The following is a 6,000-nucleotide window of genomic DNA, read 5'->3' on the forward strand; positions in this document are numbered from 1 at the left end:
CCGTGTTGTTTTGTTTCTTTCAGAAGCAGCACAGATTTAATGGGATGGCCAGATGCAGGTGATCGTCGCTGTCAGATATACCCTTCAGAGTAAACTGACGCCAGGTCAGCTGTAATCAACTGGACGGTTGACACATATTACGATCGCCGACATGCACTTATTTGCCACGTCTATCTGTCACAAACACATTAAATTCCGCAAAAATTGAAATCCTTAAAGGTCATGGCTGAGGCAAAATGATGCCTGTGAGAATTTATGATGAACTTCCTGTGCTTTTGTCATATGGTGCACATTTTTGCCCCTTTTACTATAGTAACCCTTACCTAAAGCCAGACTTCCTATTGCTTCTTACAGTCACTTGTAATGACCTGAATTACAAGGAGGGGGGAGGTGTGTGTGCGTGTGCGTGCGTGTGTGTGTGTGTGTGTTGAGAGAGCAGGTCATGGTACTAAAATGTCATACACGTAGTCTGACAATATCATGACTCCTGTTGTGTCTGTACATACATGGTTCCCACCCTGAGGGAATAATAAATTTAAAGGGCACTTATCAACAGGATAGGAAAGAAATGGGAGGTAAAAATATAAAATTTTCATAAGCTTTTAAACTTATATGCATTCACGTTATTGGACTGGAAGGAAAAGCTTTTTGTACAGTATACTTGGTATAACATGCATAGAAATCTACATGCGACCCAAGCGTTAAATTATAAAATATGAATACCTTAATTAACTCATTACATTTTAATAACTAATTTGGGTTATTCTGAGAGAAAGGAAACCTGCTTGCCATAATTGCTGTGAGAATTAGTTCTAAGATAGAGGTTCCCTGTTTAATATTGATATATGATAATCATAATAATAATATTTAGGGTTTTTTTTTTTTGTTTGTTCATTTTTTGGACTCCACAATTGACTCATTGTGCTGGCAAGTCTGTTAAAAAATTTTCAGAACGCTAGCACAGATCGCCCAGTACCTTTTACATGAATGTATGTACCCATGTTGACAGAATGCAATGGTTTTATTTAATGTTTATTCAAATACATTCTGATTTCAGCCTCTACAGACTGTATTTCCATTGCAGTGGCTTTGGACAGTGGAGATAATTGTGGATCCTTGTGTGATAATTACCTGTTAGTCACTTGCTTAAAAAGGTATTCAAAAATAAAAGACAAACAGTTTTCAGAAAGTTTCAGGAAGCCCAAAAGAAAAAAACAAAAGCTTTAGATCGCTCTAATGCCTCTATTAAAACCATAAAGGTAGCACAATTTGCAACACATGGTGCGTGTAGCTCTGTATTTAAACTCAATAGCCACTTAATTACCACTCAGACTATTGACTTCTTCTCTGCACAGAAGCTTCAATGTCATGTGATGAGAAAACAGGAACATGAAAAAGCTTAAAGAGAAGAGCACATACACCATTCTTTCACTGGCAGTTTAAACAACATTACAATGTCTTCTTGAAATGGAGCAAAGCCATTTGTTTCGTATTGATTTCTTTTACTGGAATCAGCAAATATCACGCAAGAGATTAAAACGTGAATGAAGAGAAGGAGATGAAGAGGGCTGGTGTGACAGGAAGAATACTAGAGCCAGGGTGAGATGTGGCAGACCCAGCAGCCGAAAAAAAAAGAAGAAGCAGATGACCAAGAGAAAAAGAAACTGAATAACGTAGCTCATGGATTACTCTGAACACCATTTGTCAGTTACATACAATATATAAACCATTTCAGTTATGTGTATTGTCAGCTTTCAAGATGGAGGCAGCTTTAGTTCTCCAGCTCATGATCTTAATAAATCAATATCAGCCTGAAATCCTCTGAATCTTGACTCAGAGTGTTTACTATACTGAATTAAATACTGTATACTGATGATCCACCGGGAAGCTGTGAGTTCTAAAGCAGCAGTTCACCAAGAGCAGGTTCCCTCAACTGGGAAGTGCAAACAGCATGTCTCACGTAAATCTCATTTAAAAGTGCCTGGTATTAATTACTGTGGATAAGGCTGTCAAAACAACCTAATGGGGGCTTTGGGCTCCCTCGCCAGCAGCTGGACTGCTGACAGAGGGAGAACGCAGAGATAGGTTGCAGGCTGTGCTGCTTCATTACTGTGTCTGCATTTTTTCTGATTTCCTTCATAACAGCTCCATGGAGTTCTGTCAAATGCATGCTTAAAGGATAACCTTCATAACTTACAATTTATAACTCCTGGCACCAAGCGCGTATAAATTGGTGCTTTATGGCTTGTTGATAGGTTCACATTTAATCAGGGAGTATGTATCAAACATGACACGTGAAACCCCCCCCCAAAAAAAAAAAAAAGCTGGCTGCAGCACACATGCAAGATTGAATTCACCATGTTGTTTATTTCTGTGCTAAACATAGCGGGCCAAGCCACAGTACATCACATACAGGTGTGTCGGCCAAGGACATCTGTAACAACAATGTTGGCTGTGCAGAAGCAGACAGCAGCTGCCTGATGTTAAGACTATCAGAGAAAATGGCTGGCCAGGGATGGCTAAGTGCTACTACTATACTGTAAAGCTTGACAAAAAAAGGCAGTTGAATGCCACGAACCAGACAGCTGCCAAAGCTAGCGAGCTGTATGGAAACTCTGCTGGTGAGAGAAAATCTGCTGGAGTGTTGATTGCTGCTTTCTGACTCCAGTGTAGAGAGAGACAGTGCATGACTGGCAGGATCAAAGTGCTGGCAACATGCACAGTGCACAAAAAACTGTTGTGTTATCAGAAAGTAAAAAAAAAAGATTCCACATAATCAGTTACATTAAACAATAAGATATCCACAAATAGTAACTACAGTCTGGTAAAAGTGAAGGTTTCATGGTTATAGAAAACTAACGCCGGTTCATCTATGATTAGGGTTAGGCAGGAAAAACCCCAGTGACTCAGTGTCCACATCCTAGCTCTGACAAAAAACAAAAACAAAAGACAAAGAAGCAAATGAACAAAACAAGGGACACAATTCTAACAAGTGAAAGATCCCTGGTTCAGTCGAAGAAGAAACCACAAATACCTTTTGGTAAACCTTCTGGCATAAAGTCTGCAACAAGCTACCTACTGTGGTGACCCCTAGTCGGTAAGGGTGCAGCTGAAAATAGCTTTGTAACTTTATAGCAAGGCCAAGACCATAGAAGAACCACCTCAACAGAGAAAAGACTTGGCTATGCATCTGCACTTCCAATATTCCCAAATTGGACCGAGAAGAGAGATGGGTTGAAAGAGGAGTCAAAGACGGCGTTTGTGTCCACTGTGAATGGCCATGATTGAATAGAGATGGTAACACCAGCTATCAGTCACCTACAATACAGTCTTCGGATCCCTTACTGACATCTTGCCACAATAGGAGACCTCAGTACGTGTCATGATGGAGATACATTTTCTCACACCTTGGCTCATGTGATGACCACACGATCAATAGTGGGCCAACAGCCCTCAGGATCACCTCCAAAGGTGACAAACCACACTAGGGGTTACAAACCTGGGAACTGAAGAACACTATAAAATGCCTTCACAAACCAAAAGAAGTTCAGCTGCCTTCTTTATTCAATCTCTGAAGACTACCATAGCCTGGATAAATGAAAGCTTACACAAACAATTTAGGTGTCCAAGGTGACATTAGGATTTAGGAACCTTTTTAACCCCACCCACGGGTGGATAAATAGCCTCCCACCTGAGGTTTTTGAGAACATCGTCATTTGTGAATTCGGTGAACTCAGTCTTTAAATAATGAAACAACACAGCTTACCACGGTACATTTGAATCGGTAAAAGGTCACTTTCATGAAACCCGCAGCAAACAAACACTCCAAATAATACATTTTGTTTGTGTGTCATCACAATTTTATGTAACATTATGCAGATTGCGAGCTTTCCACATTGCAGTATTACCTGTTGCCATATTTCTGCATAATTATAATTTGATAAAAATAATTCAATAGCTAAGTGCAAATACCAGCTTTGAACTTTAGAAGAAAACGAACAAAACCAAAAAACAAAACATGGAGTTAATTCTGTGCTGAGTTTATTTTCTGGTGAATGGCACTGTAGTAGCATGTCAATTATGTAAGTGTGCCCTAATTTCCAGGGAACTGTGTCTGTGCAATGAACGCATTCTATAGAAGTGTGTTCCTAGTACTAGCTGATAACCAACATCTTATCCAAATACGGTTATGCCAGGCAACCGCAAGCCAAGAGGGTGAAAGCCAGAAATGTGGCTACTACTACTATCATTTATAACTTTACACTAGTTTGCACAGCAGCTACAGGATCGGTCTTTGATCGATAAACAACAGTAATCCCTTAAAACTCTGGTCCAATAGTTAGAAAATACTTCTGTAGCAAAGAGGGCTTTTGTTTATGCCTTTGTGCCCAACCATAGAAGGATTACATCCAGTACAAGGTTTCAGAGGCCAAAAATGGAAGCACAGTTCCTCGAAAGATTCTTGGTTTCCTGCAGTGAAACAACAAACAGGTATTTATATACACAAATTTGCACACACTTAATATTTTCTGTATTCATTTTGCACAAAGAGGACTCTGCATGGCGTTCTTGGCTACATCCGGAAAAGTCCCAAACGTTTAAGACTAGACAAGACATTCTTCTTAATAACCTCTGCATTATATCATGCAGGAACTACAGTGTAACTCCACATGTCTTTGTCAGTATTTATAGCTCTGTTTTTGGGACTGGGTGCATTCCAAGTCAAGCCTCCGAGAAGAGCCAGAAAACCCTTTTAGACAAAAAAATGATTAGAATGTGCTCAAATCCTGGATTGATTGGCCTGGATCCCCAGTGGAGTGAGTCCAGAAAACAAAGCTTCATTCTGATGATGGCAGTCATCCAGCACAATAAACTTAACTGAGATCTTCACAGGACAAATCGATGGTTTCATTATCAACTTAATTACTTGATACCATGGTATCTTCTAAACTGTTGTCACTGTGGTTTTTTGCTGTTGTAATGGCAGCCTGAGAGATACTGAACTTGCCTCAAAGAAGACTAGAATTAGCAATACCAGCCTCAAACTAAATTAAGTCTACGTAAATCGTAAACGAGATGACCACTGAAACCTTTACTGAAACAATAAGCTTGTCTTCAACTGATGTTTATCATTATGTGAAACTCAAAGGGGGTAGGGTGGAGAGGTTCTGGGTAAAGGTAGGTTTGCTTTCAAATGTGGCTCATTTTAGCTACAGGTTAAGAGTGAAAAGTGAACTAGAGATAGCTGCATTTGAAGGCCATTACTGAGCAGCAGGAAGCAACTATCCCAGTCCACACACTATCAAGTGATTTGCATCTCAAACACCTTTCTCTCTAAAAAAAAAAAAAAGAGAGAAAGAAAAATGCCTCACCTCTCCGCTGGTGGGGAGCTTCATAATCTAGATAAGAGCTTTGTGATGACCTTCCCTGCCCCGGACTGTCAAGGCAACAGATCGTTACCATCGCTAATGAACTCAAAGGCCAGAAAAATGGTGCATAAATACAGAGCAAGAAATATGGTGCAATAATGTGGTGTTAGGCTTGAAAAAGGTAACATAAAGGTTTTAATATTTCTGTAGTTCAAATACTACTAACGTAATATACAGATGCCCAAAGTCACTTCTACCAGTTAACAACAGAAAATGTAAAAGTTCTGATGATTATCTTCCAACTTAAGGAGACTTGTGCCTCCCTCCACAACATGATGGAGCCAGTAAGCACATCTGAATATTAATGAAACAGTTGCCTTGAACAGCAGGCGTTTGTCAGGAACTTGGATCAGATTCATCACTTTAACCTGCTCAGGGATGGATGAGGAGTTCCCGCAGCACAGCAGCTGGCTTCGGATTCACTACCCACACTTGAACAGTTCAACAGGATGGAGCGTTGGGTAAAAGTACAAGAAAGGAAAAAAAATCAATGTCAGCATGTATTATTTTTTAAATAATATTGCATAATTTCTCCATGTTTTCTCCTCTCTGATTTATATAACTCATCAGG

This window comes from Rhamphochromis sp. 'chilingali', assembly GCF_963969265.1.
Source record: "Rhamphochromis sp. 'chilingali' genome assembly, chromosome: 18".
Lineage (NCBI taxonomy): Eukaryota > Metazoa > Chordata > Actinopteri > Cichliformes > Cichlidae > Rhamphochromis > Rhamphochromis sp. 'chilingali'.